The sequence below is a fragment of the Felis catus genome, chromosome B3 (genome assembly GCF_018350175.1).
Source record: "Felis catus isolate Fca126 chromosome B3, F.catus_Fca126_mat1.0, whole genome shotgun sequence".
Taxonomy (NCBI): Eukaryota; Metazoa; Chordata; class Mammalia; order Carnivora; family Felidae; genus Felis; species Felis catus.
In genome coordinates this window covers 33,975,453-33,990,838 of record NC_058373.1, presented here as the reverse complement: position 1 = coordinate 33,990,838, position 15,386 = coordinate 33,975,453, and the positions used below count along the sequence as shown (strand labels likewise).

The following is a 15,386-nucleotide window of genomic DNA, read 5'->3' as shown; positions in this document are numbered from 1 at the left end:
GAAGGGTATGAGGTATTCATCATATTATGCTTCTCTGAGGTTTGAAATTTTCTAAAAGAGACGGGTGCAGGTAAAGAACCTCATCAGCACCGAGGCTGGGAGACACCCCCATTTACTGAGCACCTGCAGTGTGCCACGCGTCCCCTAGGTCCTTCACACCCCATAACTTAATCTCCATGGCAACGCTGCTGAGCAAGCGCTTCATTTTGTGGCCACTTTATGGATAATATAAATTGGGATTCAAAGAGAATAAGTAACCCGACCAAAGACATGATTATTGGGTGGCCAGGGGCGGTCTCGGGTTTTCTGTAGACCTCATTGTGTAATGAGATCAGCTGGAACTTTTGTTTGTTTAAGTGATGCTGGGACCCCCACTCCCAGATATTCCAGTTGATTGGGGTGAGAACCAGGCATCGGGGGGTTTAAGGCATTCGCAAGAAATTCTAGCTCGGGCCGAGAACCCCCAAGAATAGCGCATCTCCCTCTTTAACGTGTGTTTGCATCACCTGGGCTCTTGTTAAATTTAGGATTCTGAGCCGGCGAAGGCTGGGTGGGACCTGAGATTCTGTATTTCTAACAAGTTCCTGGGGAAAGCTCTTGATTAGAAAATGAGGCAATCAACACTTTAAGAAAGTTGCAGATTTTCTTGTTTTTATTGACAAGCTGAGCACATGACTCCTGACACTCTTTATAAAAGTCTTCTATAAAATTCAGTTTCTTGGACTTAATCTACCAGTTTACCCCTTCAATCAAGGACACGTAAGGGCTCTGAAACTCTTTTAAGCCTTCGTGCTCATGTGTCATACGTAACTCAGTTTTTTCAACCAGACAACCTGTGTATCATTTGGGCTTTCTTTGGCCACATGTAAAAGAAAACCTGACTATACTGACTTGGGGAATTGTTTTTGTTTTATAACAAGAAGTTATAAAAAGTTTCAGAGCTTCTTTGCAGTTCTCTTGGCCTCTTGCTCGTGGTTACAAGACAGCTTCTCCTGCTCCAGCAATCACATCCACCTTCAGCGGAGGAAGGAGGAAGGACAGGTGCAATTGCATTGGCCTCCATCTACCAAGAAAGCTAACACTTTCCCAGAAACCCTTCCCATAACCAATAGGCTTCCACTTTGGTCTCATTGGCCAAAACAGGCTCCATGGCCATTCCTAGCCACAAAGGAGGCTGGGAAGATGAAGGGTCGTCATGACTAGTGTGGACCAGTCAGGATCCACCACTGGGGGCTGGACACACCGCTGCTCTGGGCACAATTGCGATTCTGTGAGCAGAGACGCAGGAGGGGCCAAACATGGATGAGGCCACCAATGATGTCCGCACTTAGCGAGTGCCGACTTCCAGACCGTAGTGATGGAAGTTCAAACACACAGCCTCGGCTCATCTCTGGCCTGTTAGAGGGCTACTCCTCCAAATGGGCTTAGGCTGTCCATCTGGTTTATTCAACAAGTACTTCCTGAGCACACACTGTGCGTCAAGCACTGCTTTGGACACTGGGGATACATCAGTCCCGTGGACTTTACAAAATGCTGTGCAACCTGGAACAATTGCAGATAGGGAGGCGCCCACAGGGTTCGGACGGAGTGGATGCGGCCAGGCTTCTGCAACGAGCTACAAATAAACGGACATCAGATTTGGCTCCCAGCTTTCTAAGAGCCGTAACGGGTATTACTGTGCGGGCTCTACTTAATAACTGGCAGGGAACTCACGCTTAGCCTTGTAAGGGTTAAATTGTAGCGTAAGGCTAACGTGCAGCTTGAAAAATAACAGCTTGTTCTGACACTGAAGGTCAGGAGATAACAGCCTTGCTTTACTCTTGTAAATTATGCTTCATACTCTTGTAAATCAGGCTTCGCCAATGAAGGAAACAAAAGCTCAAAGAAAAGAGCATCAGAGGCAAGGTCAAGGAGATCCACTGGTTGCAACTTAGCGGCAAAAAGTCTAAAATAATCACCCCATCCAGCAACTGTTTCTGACTCGTCTGGGAACTGTTTCTCTGCTCTGTTCCCAGGTGATGATAAAACGATGTGATCGGCCATGAAAACTCTGTACCCCGGCTGTTCGGGGCCGCACTCTCACCAAGAGTGTTGGTCCCGATCGGTCGGCCTTGCCTCTCATAACAAACTTTGTTGTGACTGTCACTGGTGCCCATAACATTCTGTTTCAGGAGTCGTGTGGATGCAACAGCCTCCTCCGCGTGGCAGTATTTAATACGTGGAGCCATCCTGACAGCTGGGTACTATTCTCTCCATTTTACAGCTGGGGAAGCCAGGTCTCACCAGTTTACGAAATTTACTCACCATCGCACAGCTCCTGGTGGCTGAGGAATTCGAACCCAGGTCCATCTAACCTTCATTGTTTGTGCTTGTTCCTCCGCGTGGCACTGTCCCTCCGCAAGAATTGCATAAACGCATCTGCAAGACGAAAGTCCCTTTAAAACTATACGTGGGCCAGAACTTACTCCCTGAGCATGTGGTGTGCGTCACAGAGGTTGTTGCTGATGACCTTGGCTTCACAAAGATTCTCCGGCTCCAGGTGGAGAGCCCGGGGACATGCTTCTCTGACAGTTACACACAAAGACACACACACACACACACACACACACCATTGCCTCCAAGGAACACTTCTACTTCTCTGTCCTGCTTTCCCGAGTGGATTCCAAACATTTGTTTTTCTAAGCCCAGAGTCAGTCCTGTTTGGAGGCCAGCCAGGGTCGGAGGGGCACAGCAGTGAGACACAAAAGATCAAATCGACCTGAACTCGACACCCTCAATCAGCCTCTACTCTCACCCAGTCAAGACAGAATTCTTGGCTCCTCACCTGAGTCCCGGAGGGGCCTGACTTCTGTCATCTTTGCCCCGCGGCTCACGGCTCATGTGAGCTTGGACCCTGGCGCCCCTCACACCCAATTTACACTCTCAGGTAATGACCTTGTTTGTCTTATCTGTTGCCGTGTAACAGACTATCCCCAAAACTCAGTGGCTTCGAACAGCAACTATTTTCTTATTTCTCACAATTCCGTGGGTCAGGAATTCAGGGCCCACTGAGGACGGCTCCTTCTCCGGGTGATGTCCACAGGGACTTGGGCTTCTCGAACGTGGCAGGTGGAGAAGGAAGAGCCTGCAAGAGAAAGAGAAAGCTACCAGGTCTCTTAAGGCCTGGACTTGGAAGTGCTAGGCATCACTCCTGCCTCTTTCTGTTGGTTAAAGCCTGCCACAGGCCTACCCAGGTTCAAGGGAAGGGACATAGGCAGACCCCTCAACCCGTTCCTGACCTCAGAACTCAGGCATTCTCCCTTGGAATTCACTTTTTTTTTTTTTTATTTGAGAGAGAGAGAGAGAGAGAGAACACATGAGAGGGGGGGAGGAGCAGAGGGAGAAAGGGAGAAAGAATCTTAAGCAGGCTCCACACTCCGTGTGGAACCCAAAGCAAAGCTCAATTCCATGACCCTGGGATCATGACCTGAGCTGAAATCAAGAGCCAGATGCTCAACCAAGTGGGCCACCCAGGCGCCCTGAAGTTCACTTTTTTTTTTAATTTTAATTTTATTTTATTCTTTTAATTTACATCCAAGTTAGTTAGCAGGTAGTGCAACAGTGATTTCAGGGGTAGATTCCTTAGTGCCCCTTATCCATTTAGCCCATTCCCCCTCCCACAACCCCTCCAGTAACCCTCAGTTTGTTCTCCATATTTATGAGTCTCTTCTGTTTTGTCCCCCTCCCTGTTTTTATATTATTTTTGTTTCCCTTCCCTTATGTTCATCTGTTTTGTCTCTTAAAGTCCTCATATGAGTGAAGTCATATGATATTTGTCTTTCTCTGACTAATTTTGCTTAGCATAATACCCTCTAGTTCCATCCACTAGTTGCAAATGGCAAGATTTCATTCTTTTTGATTGCCGAGTAATATTCCATTTTATATATATATATATATATATATACCACATCTTCTTTCTCCATTCATCCATCGATGGACATTTGGGCTCTTTCCATACTTTGGCTATTGTCAATAGCCATGGAGGTGCATGTGTCCCTTCAAAACAGCACACCCGTATTCCTTGGATAAATGCCTAGTAGTGTGATTGCTGGGTTGTAGGGTAGTTCTATTTTTAATTTTTTGAAGAACCTCCATACTGTTTTCCAGAGTGGCTGCACCAGCTTGCATTCCTGCCAACAGTGCAAAAGAGATCCTCTTTCTCTGCATCCTTGCCAACATCTGTTGTCGCCTGAGTTGTTGATGTTAGCCATTCTGACAGGTGTGAGGGGATATCTCATGGTGGTTTTGATTTGTATTTCCTGGATAATAAGTGATGTTGAGCATTTTTTCATGTGTTGGTTGGCCATCTGGATGTCTTCTTTGGAAAAGAGTCTATTCCAGTCTTTTGCCCATTTCTTCACTGGATTATTTGTTTTTTGGGCTTTGAGTTTGATAAGTTCTTTGTAGATTTTGGATACTAACCCTTTATCTGATATGTCATTTGTAAATATCTTCTCCCATTCCATCAGTTGCCTTTTAGTTTTGCTGATTGTTGCCTTCGCTGTGCAGAAGATTTTTATTTTGATGAGGTCCCAATAGTTCATTTTTGTGAAATTAACTTTCTATCACCTGCCTTTATGCCTCCCCAGTCATGACAGTCATTCATTCACTCATTCAACAAATATTTATTGAGCACCTACTCTTTGCCTGATACTCTGCTAGGGGCTGAATATGTAGCAGTATACCAAGTGGAATAAGACCTCAGAGAGGTTACGTGCTCACGGGAGAGGCAGAAAAAAGACGTAAACAGGTAACTGATGTGTGGCATGTCAGTAATATGTCAGTAAAGCTGGGAAGATGGATGGGGAGCGGGAGGGATGGGCGGGAGGTACTATTTTAATCGGGATGGTTAGGGGTGCAGGAGCCAGCCCACCGCGTGGCTACCTGGGTAAGGATGTTCCAGGCAGAGGAACGTGCAAGAGCTCTGCCTCCAGGAGAGCACAAAGCAGGCAGTGGGAGAACTTGGGGAGCAGGAGATGAGGTCAGGTGCCCTGGGGGCCTGGGGAAGACTTTGGTTTCACCCTGGGTGAGAGAAGAAGCCAATCAGACATTTGTGGGGAGAAGTGACAGGGTTCGAGTGAGGTCCCCGGCCTGACACGAGCTGTGCATGTGCATTAACTGTGCCCCAAACACTTACTTTCCTGGGTTAAGCCATCAGCCTCTGAGGCAAGCTGAGAAATACCATTTCACTGCAAATGTTGATTTAAGGAAGTCCACTGACACAATGTAACAAGAGCCACAACGCTGACCACACCCTTTCACTTAATCCCATGACTGGGAATTCATCCTGGGGAGAGAACTTAATTAAATGGTGGTTGTTTTTTTTCAGGAGTGTTTCCAATAGTAATTTTTTTCATTTTGTGTTTTTATGTTAATAATAATCTTTTAAAAACAGGCACGTACAGGGGCACCTGGGTGGCTCAGTCGGTTGAGCGGTTGAGCGTCGGGCTTCAGCTCAGGTCATGATCTCACGGTTCGTGAGTTCGAGCCCAGCATCAGGCTCTGTGCTGACAGCTCAGAGCCTGGAGCCTGCTCCACATTCTGTCTCCCTCTCTCTGCCCCTCCCCCCATCCACACTCTCTCTGTCTCAAAAATAAATAAACATTAAAAAAATTAATAATAAAAAAATAGGCACGTACAAATACTCCATCGTCTGATTGACTCCCTCCAGTCCAACACTGCCATTGGGTCCAGCACTGGGACCAGGTGCTATTGCTTTAATTGTCACGAGCGGAGCTAATAAGGGGTCATATTTGGTGTGAAAGAGTGGATGTCCACAAAGCAAAGGCCAGAGTGTGTCAAACACCTGCCATTTGAGGCAAAAGACCCGCAGCAGTGCAGCGAGTTCCTTGGAGAAGCCACGCCAAACCCAAAAGAATCTCCATCATACACTCGGTTCCTCTTTCTACGTCCTGAGCGGCCGCTGGGTCCCAGCAAAGCATCATCCGTCCTATCCGTGTTGTTGCTTTTAATTCTGTGTGCTCGCAACAGTGTTTTCACGTAATTAGCAGTTTCATTTTGATTATACAGTTCTTTAAGAGTTCTATCCTTCCACTTAGTTCAATTTTTATAGCATTATAATAAAACATGAGGTTATTTGATTCCACACTGGAGGTTAGGGAAACAGTGACGTTCCTTTGAAAAGTTGTCTAGGGGCCGCTGGGTGGTTTAGTCGGTGAGGCGTCCCACTCTTGATTTCAGCTCCGGTCGTGATCTCATGGTTTGTGGGATCGGGCCCATGTTGGGGCTCTCTCTCGGGAGTCTCTCTCCTGTCTCTCTCTCTCTCTCTCTCTGCCCCTCTCCTGCTCACACTCTCTCTCAAAATAAATAAATAAATAAACATTAAAAAAAATTTTTTTTAATGTTTATTTATTTTTGAGACAGAGAGAGACAGAGCATGAACGGGGGAGGGTCAGAGAGAGGGAGACACAGAATCGGAAACAAGCTCCGGGCTCTGAGCGGTCAGCACAGAGCCCGACGCGGGGCTCGAACTCACGGACCGCGAGATCATGACCTGAGCCGAAGTCGGCTGCTTAACCGACTGAGCCACCCAGGAGCCCCTAAATAAATAAACATTTTAAAAATAAAATAAAAAGCTGTCTGCACGTTACTTGAGTGCAACAGCCTGGAGGTGGGGGTGACTCCAAGCAGCCTTGGTGCTCCTTCTCTGGCCGGGCCCTCGGGAAGGTGGGGGGGTGGGGAGGGGGTGCTCCCCAGCTACAGGAGGCACGTGGGAGAGCCGGCAAGGTAGCAGACGTGCCCAGGTCTCTGCATGAAGGTCACCAAGCCTCCTCCATCCACAAGCAGGCCTGACAGGTGGGTCCGGCCTGGATTCAGGAATGTTCAGCTCATTTACTCTGATGACCACATTCTGGGGGAAACAACAGGCAGATCTACAGGCTCACTTCCACTCTTCATTCTCGCGCAGACCCTCTCCCAGGGGATGTCAGTCATCGCCTTCTTCCGAACCTGTTCTGAGCACCCTTCCAGCTTCCCTGTCTCCACGGCAGCAAGCAGTCAACACTCCAGTCTCCTCCGCATCATCCCGCCTCCGCCCCAAAGGTGGGCTGAGTGAGATGTGTCCTCTTGGATCAACTGTATTTTTGCCTAATCTGGTGCTTTCACCCTTTCTTTTCCCACCAATACGGCATGACACGACGAAGATTCCTGCCAAAACCTTAATGCAGAAAATGTCCTTCCTGCTCAGTGCCTCCCAGACTCTGGTAATCTGGCCCTTGAGGCGATTGCCTCTGAAACACAGAGGAACCAAATTTAGCTCGTTCCTCCATCGCAGAAGCTCCTCTTGGATGCTTTGGTAGAACAAAACTTTGCATTCCACACTGGGTAACTCTGCCAGGATTCATCGCTAAAAGATTTTAAATCCTCTGCCTGAAGTTGAGAGTGCTAATGATTGTTTTGTCTTCTTTTCTGTAATTTCAAAGAAGAAATTCCCCAATCTCTCGCTCCTGCTAGAATTTGGGAAGTGAAACGTTCCAGGGAGCAGGAAGAGCTTTTCTCATGGAGTAACACCTCCATCTTGTGGTCTTTCTGGTTATTGTAAGTAGATTGAGCTGCCTCTAATATTTTGACTACTGCTACCATCGCGGATCTGGGAGAGGACTTGGAAAGTGTTCTAATTCAGTTTCCTGTCTGCAAACAGGTAAGGTTTATGAACACCGCTATTGCTTTATTATAACAGCCCAGAGAAGCTAAGAGGTTTGTCCAAGGCCACACAGCTAACAGAGTATCTTACCTGAGGTTACTTGCAATCCTCTGGTCACTTTTTAGGAAGAAACCTTTCTTCAAACTAGTTTCTACCAATTATAAGACACAAATCTGGAGGTGTTCTGGTTGAAGTCACAGAAGGACTCACCCTTGCCAGCCCCTTTACTCAGCATACCTTGAAAACCATTGTCCTATACCTGAAAGGAACAGCAAACTCTGCCAGAGAGCTAGGGGAAGCTTTCACTGATGCATCCGGTCAGCCGTTCAGCAGATAATTATCAGACTCCTTCCATGTGTCAAACCCTTAAGCAAGATAGACGAGATTTCTGGTCTCATAAAGCTTACATTCTGGTTGAAGGAGACAGACACTAATTGAACAGATGACTAGAATAGTTTCTTTTTCTTTCTCTCTCTCTCTCTTTTTTTAAAATATATTTACTTCAGAGGGAGGGTGGGGAGAATCTTAAGCAGGCCCCATGCTCAGCCCAACGTGGGGCTTGACCTCACAACCCTAGGATCGTTGATCCCACGACCATGACCTGAGACCATGAAACCAAGAGTCAGACACTCAACCGACAAAGCCACCCAAGCTCTTATTTCTGATTGTGACTGGGACGTGGGGAGAGATGTTAGAGAGTCTGGTCTGAGAAGAGGATTGGAGCTGTGTCTCAAAGTGTGAGGAAGGGTCAGCTAGAGGACGAGGGAGAGGGTAGATGTTGGTCAACGTGTACAAACCTCCAGTTATAAGACCAGGAGAATAAATCTCAAATGTTCTCATCACAGAAAAGCAGTGGTCCTTATGTGAGGTGATGGAGGCATTAACACTACTGTGGTAACCATTTCACAGGACATAAGTGTATCAAATCAACAGTGGTACACCTTAAACTTATATAATGTTATATGTCAGTTATTCCTTAACGAAGCTGGAAAAAATTTAATAATGAATACATAAATAATCAAACTTGCACCATAATATTTTTTCTTTTTAATTTTTTTATGTTTTTTTTTTTTTTGAGAGGCAGAGACAGAGACAGAGACAGAGAGCGAGCAAGGAAGGTACACAGAGATAGAGACAGAATCTGCAGGAGGCTCCAGGCTCCAAGCTCTTAGCACAGAGCCCGATGCGGGGCTCGAACTCACAAGCAGTGAGATCATGACCTGAGCTGAAGTTGGACACCCAGCCGACTGAGCCACCCAGGTGCCCCAATATTTTTTTCTTTTTAAAGCCAGGCACTCTGACGCAGTGAGAAAGCTCAAGGGTACCGCTGCCTTTTTCTCCTTCCAGGAGGGGGCGCTGATGCGTGTAATAGCCAACCTCATCCAAAGCCAGCACCTGGAATTTTCCTCTATGGCATCACCCCCTTCAACTTAGCTCCTCAAAACTACATAGCGAGATCGAAAGGGTCAGTGAAGACAGATTTAGGGTGGGAGCGGTGGAAGCAAAGGGAGAAAGCAAAAAGATTTAGGCTGGAGGGTATGTCCAAAGCCATCAACCACATTTTTTTTGTTTCAGTTTTCGTGTTGAAAAATGTGTGTGTATGTTTTTAAATTAACTTTTTATTATATAAAACATCCATCATAGACAAAATTATAGATAATAGTTCAACGAAATACCATGGACCCATCTCCCACATCATCAACCATGAACTTTAGTTGTTCTGCTTTGACACACTTCCTCCTTCCATTCACTCGTTTATGAAACAAAATTTTTGTGCTATATTTTTTAAAAAGCAAACCCAACACATTGAATCACTTCACCAGTAAATACTTTGGGATAGCTTCTAACCAAGACCAAGGTACTTTTCATTAAGCATAAGCACGATACCCCTGTCATAACAAGCTACGTTTAAAACAAGTCCTTAACATATGTGTTTTTTAACATTTTATTTTTGAAATAAGTTCAGACTTCCAGAAAAGTTATTTTAAATTTCAGTGTCTTATTCAGAAATCTCACCTTGAAATTGTGTCTGGGAACAAAATGATAGATCACAGCCTTAGTTAGAAATTACCTTTGAGGGTGCCTGGGTAGCTCAGTCACTTCAGTGTCCGACTTTGGCTCAGATCATGATCTCATGGTTCATGAGTTCGAGCCCTGCATCGGGCTCTGTGCTGACAGCTCAGGGCCTGGAACCTCCTTTGGATTCTGTGTCTCCCTCTCTCTCTGCCCCACCCCACTCACTCTCTCTCTCTCTCTCAAAAATAAACATTAAAAAAAATGTTTTTAAAGAAATTACCTTTGGAAATAGACAATCAAATAAATAGATAAGCATGCTGAAGAAACAGTATGACAACATAAAAGCTCAGTAAAATAATGCTAATTTCTATGAAATGCTATGTTATATTAAAAATTTAAATATATGGGCGCCTGGGTGGCGCAGTCGGTTAAGCGTCCGACTTCAGCCAGGTCACGATCTCGCGGTCCGTGAGTTCGAGCCCCGCGTCAGGCTCTGGGCTGATGGCTCTGAGCCTGGAGCCTGTTTCCGATTCTGTGTCTCCCTCTCTCTCTGCCCCTCCCCTGTTCATGCTCTGTCTCTCTCTGTCCCAAAAATAAATAAACGTTGAAAAAAAAAAATTAAAAAAAAATTAAATATATTAAATTTAATAACCAGAATGCCTCTGACTTAGCAGAACTAGCTTAGTTCTGTTCACAAATGCCTTAGTGTTTGTGGCATTTTGTCGCTTGCTATTTCATCATAACATTTTTCCATATAACCCCTTCCAGTGGCAAAGAGCCATTTTGGAAAAGTGCCATAATTTGTTACATTAAAATATATATATTGAGCTATTTCCAATGCATGATGACTGAAAGCAACATCTTGACATATCACGTTGTAGTGTCTGTGTAAGAAATTCTGCTAAAGGGCAGGTCTTTCAAACCCCTTCGGAGATAACTGGGGAGCCAGAACAGCATATGCAAAGACCACGGGCTGTGAGGGAATGTGCTGTGTTCAGGGACCCAGGAGACCTTCGCGGCCCAGCTGACAAGTTGGGCAGTGGCCAGTTACTCCGGAACCCCTCCTGTACCATGACATCGTAGGGAGAATTGCGTGGAGCATGCATTTTCTATGATGCCATTCTAAAGAATACCTCCATCGTCTCTGTGGAGAGACACTGGATATTTATTACCTCAATTTAGCATTTTCACCAATTAACAAATATAGCTAAGGTCAGAAAATACAGCTTCCGTCCATATCAAAAGTCAAGAAGGAAAATGTGCCAAGTTTACATTTGAACAGCTGCTCGTCTGAAGAGTTGTTTGGGGGGAAATTTCTAGAAGCTTGTGCGGCTGTCATGACGTTGTCTGGGACCTCAAGAATAAACCACAACAGACACGGGGAGAGACAGCATCTTTGCGTCCATATAGCAAATCTCAGCCTGCCTTTGTCACAGCAGGGCCGGATTCTATACACACACACACACACACACACACACACACACACACACCTTCACGCATGCGCACTACTAGTCATGTCGTCATACCTGGTGAAGCCCTCCCCGCCCCCCCCAGCCATCGCATTAAAAGCAAACATAGAAAAAAAAGACCTTCCCTGTAGAATAATTCTTTCACTTTCCTCTTTGATTTTTGTTGTAGTTTGAATCTAAGACTCTGCATCCCATAGAAAAGCTAGGAACAGAAGTGCCAATTCAAAGTGACTTTCCATAGCCCAGCATATCTACTTTATTCTTTCAACTTACCTGGAGACAGAATGTGTCTTGGAGGAGATTTTCTTTATTAAATGTATGAGGGTGGTTTTTGTTTTGGGTTTTTTTTTTATTTTGGAAATACGATATTCCCGTTTTTTCCCCCTTACCCTTGGGCAGACACATTCTCCTAAAATAACCACTTTATCTGCCTGGGTTTGAATCCCAGCTCTATCTCCTACTAGCTGTGTGGCATTAGATGAGTCGCTAAACCTCTCTGTCATTCTTGTTTTGTAACGAGAGGACAAGAGCAATAACATCGGTCTGATGGTGCTATTGGGAGGATTTAAAAAGTTCACACATAAAAACACGTAGAACTCTGGCTGCTACACAACAATTTCTTAATAAAGAGTTCCCATTTTTGTTATTATTACAAGTCATATTTATTTCAAATTAGCTGGTCTCTTAAAAACACGAAAAGCCTTGTCTTGATTACAATTACAATACATGTTCATTATTAAACATTCAAACAACACAGACAAATATAAAGAAGAAAATAAAATAGTAAAATTCTCCTCCAGAGAAACCTCTGTCAACACTTTGAGCGTCCTTCCAGATAGTTCTTGAGTCTGCATACCGAAGATAATGTTACATGCCCGACGGTCTGGGGCTCCTCATGGACATTTGTCTTGGGCTGTGCTTCCTGCATCTGTAAAAACAGACTTGGCGAACTGTCTCCAGGAAAGCAGGAAATAACATGGCTTAGACCCAGTGATTCTCAACCAAGAACAAGTTTGCCCCTCGGGGGACATTTTTGGCAATGTCTGGAGACATTTTTGATTGTCTCAACTGGGGAGAAGGGGACGCCACTGGCCTCTAGTGGGGAGAGGCCAGGGGTGCTGCTAAATGCCCTACAACGCACAGAACAGCCCCCACGACAAAGAATTTTCTGGCTCAAATGTCAATAGGGCCCAAGTTGAAAACCCCTGTGTTAGGTTGTTTCATTTCTCGGAGATGATAAATATTAGAACCAGGAGTCAGTCAGCTAGAATACACTGGTATGGTTTTACCTCTTGTTAAACTTTTAAAATACTTTTGTACTGGTTTTCCAAGAGCTCTCCCCAGCCCAGTTGCCCCTGCCCGGGCAGGGAGCCTCCAGTGCCTCCCCAGCACAGCATGGATGGGGCTAAGGCAGGTGTAGACAGAGAAAGGGCGCCTCCAGGACCAGGCTGCACCCACCTGTAGCTGTCTGATGAGGCAGGGCTCAGTCCCAACCTGCCGTTCAAGATTTTAACCTTCCCCTCCAGGAATGAGGGAGCGAAATCGAGGGCCTGAGAAGCATTTCATTCTTACACATAGAAATGCTGAACAATTTCTTCGTAAGTACTTCCTATTATTATTAATTATTGTTAGTGGTAGTATTAGTATTTATTTCAAATTAGCCATTCCTTTTTTCTTTTAATGAAAAGAGCTTTACCTTGCTTCTAATTGTAATACATGTTCGTTATTAAACATTCAAACAAAACAGCCAGACTTCTGTTTTGTGGCGAGAAGTTCTGCTTGTGGCATCTTTATAATAGCTCTGCTAGAGACGGGAGAAGCCCACCTCTCGCAGCAGCCGGGGGGAGAAGTTAAACAGGCGTCCTTCGCTACCGGTCATCAGGGACAGAGGAAGGGGTCACCCCTAGCTGGAGCTGCAGATCAGACGCGTCCTGGACAGACCGCCTTTTGTCTGCTCCCCTGGGACGGAAGAGGGAGCCTCTCCACTTCTGCTCGGACCTCTAAAACGATTCTGGGAGAAGCACTTCACAAGCCAAAGGCTGGGAGAACTATCTGATCATTTCTAAATGTTATCTTGAAAAGAAAAGAAAGAGGCTTTGTTGACAAACGTTCCTGCTGGTGTCTGCCTCTCCAAGGCCTGAATCTTCCGCTCACTGCTCTAGAAAAAGAAACTATTGACGAATTTAGGTCCTAACAACGAGAAAGGAGTCTCATGATCTTTGGCCAGAAATTCCCCCGAGACACATGAAATCACACTGTGCATGCTGTTTTGTAGCTGGCTTTCAAGTTGAAACACTGGGCATATTTCCATGTAAATGAATATAGAAACGTGACCATCTGCAAAGGCTGCTCAGCATTCCGCTGTCGGGATGGAGCAGACTGTATTCGGCCAGTTGTCTCCAGGGGGGTGTTTTACGACAGTTGCTGCAGGGAACAGCCCCACAATTAAATCTTTGTGAAATTTTCCAAGGGATAGTTTCCTGGAAGTGGAACTGGCGTCCTGAGTTCCTGAGCCTGTGAACACATCACTAGCTATCCCTTCTCTGAGGTCATGAAGACGCATGGGTGGGGGAATAAAGAGAATTTTTGAAAACTCCCAGGAAACATGGTCCCAGGACCAAATGCCACGAGCGCAGCTTGCCCCAAACCAGAAGCCCGTGGCTCCTGGAACCGTGGCGTTCAGCCCAGCCAACCAGACCTCATCCCAGAAGCCACTCGTCCTCCTGACTACATCCGGGTCATCTCTCAGCGTCACAGGGTATGGCAGGCCCTAGACAGGCTGGGGCAGGGGGCTTTACCTGCCAGAGGAAAGTGAGTTCCGCAGCCTTTACCATTCACCCCCTCCCCACCTGCCCCAGACCTCCAGGGAGTCAGAAGGAAGTTGCTGACCTGTTCCCTGGGGGAATAATTGTATTAGTGATAAGGTGGCCTCTGGCAGCTTCGTCAGCAGATTCAAGGCTTTGGGCCGGGTAATCCTTTGGCGTCTGCCCCAGCAGCTGGTGGTCACAAATCGGGAGAGAGCCCCTGCCCCCAGCCCCGCTGGGCTGTCATCCTCCCCCCACCCTTCCCCCAGCACAGTCCCGGCTCCGGCTGGGGCCGACCCGCTAAAGAACCCGAAGAACGGAGGGCCAGGGTGACGGAGGAGCCGGCCCGAAACCAAAATAATGTGAGGTGTCAACACAGTGTTAAGAGCAGGCACGTCAAACATTGCTAGTATCTTTTATTCTGATGGATTTATGTTTTCCATTCTGAGTAATACATACCCGCTCCGGAATACGAGGAAAGCAAAGACAAGTTAAAACTGAGCCAGTGTCCTTTAAGCACCTTGTCATTCACATGCCCGGCTGACCTGAGGCTCCAAACCCCGTCCCTGGAATCTTCCATCGACCGACCGAGGAGAGAAAGACGACCTGCGGTTGGTCATTATTGCTCATCAGTGTTGGTGAGGACAAGATCCGGCCCTGGACTTTCTCTCTCCCGCCCAGGGTGGTCCGCTCTCCCTCTCCTGGGAAGAGCGCTCGCTCGTCGTCAGCGCTAAAGCCAAAGAGACGCTCGGTCTCCTTGGAGAGCACCATGGTGGAAAGCAGGAGTGTGGGGACCTGACACCGGTTTGAGAGCCCTGTCTCCTTCCCCAGGCTCCTCTACCATCCTGCAGCTGTGTGGCCTGAAGCAGTTTGCTTAACCTCTCTGAGACTCAGTTTCCTCACCTCTGGGTTGAAGGTTGCTGTGAGCGTTGGATAGGACATTGCAAGCATTTGTGCAAGCACTCTTCTTGCTCGCTGTCTCCTTCTCACTAGCGCCGGTGCAAAAACATCACAAGACACTTGGCCTGGTGGATGGATGGCTCCACCCTCGAATCCTCCCCTTCCCTGACCCCCACGCCCCACGCTGTCCTGATTTTCCCAGGGGCTCTTCCTTGGCCCCGACCTCCAGGGTCAAAGGTCCTCAGCTCAGCCTAGGGTGCTTTCCTCCCTGCGCATGCCTGATCAGGGCAGGCCCTCAATCCAGGGCCTTCGGTGACCGTCTCTGTGGACGAGCCGGGTATGAGCCCGTTGGGGCGTGTGGAGTCGGTCTCCACACCTGAACTCCGAGTGGGTCTGTGGGTGGAAGGCCCAGATCCAGGCAGGTGTGACGGGGTCGTGGAAGCTGCACAGGCATGCGAGATCATCACCCAAGGACAGGGTGAAAAGGTCGGCTGG

At 46.9% G+C, this 15,386-nt stretch overlaps 1 long non-coding RNA gene across 2 annotated transcripts; it reads right to left on the bottom strand.

The window, feature by feature from the left end:
- Window positions 1-630: 630 nt before the first annotated feature.
- Window positions 631-6,287, bottom strand: LOC109501150. 2 transcript variants are annotated; one of them, XR_006599027.1, is made up of 4 exons: window positions 5,679-6,287; window positions 2,935-3,124; window positions 2,305-2,418; window positions 631-1,615 (listed from the first exon to the last, which is right to left on the bottom strand). It is a non-coding gene; the product is annotated as an uncharacterized LOC109501150 (long non-coding RNA). The 2 variants fall into 2 exon arrangements; XR_002159107.2 differs by lacking the exon at window positions 5,679-6,287 and adding an exon at window positions 3,279-3,381.
- Between the last annotated feature and the right edge of the window lie 9,099 nt (window positions 6,288-15,386).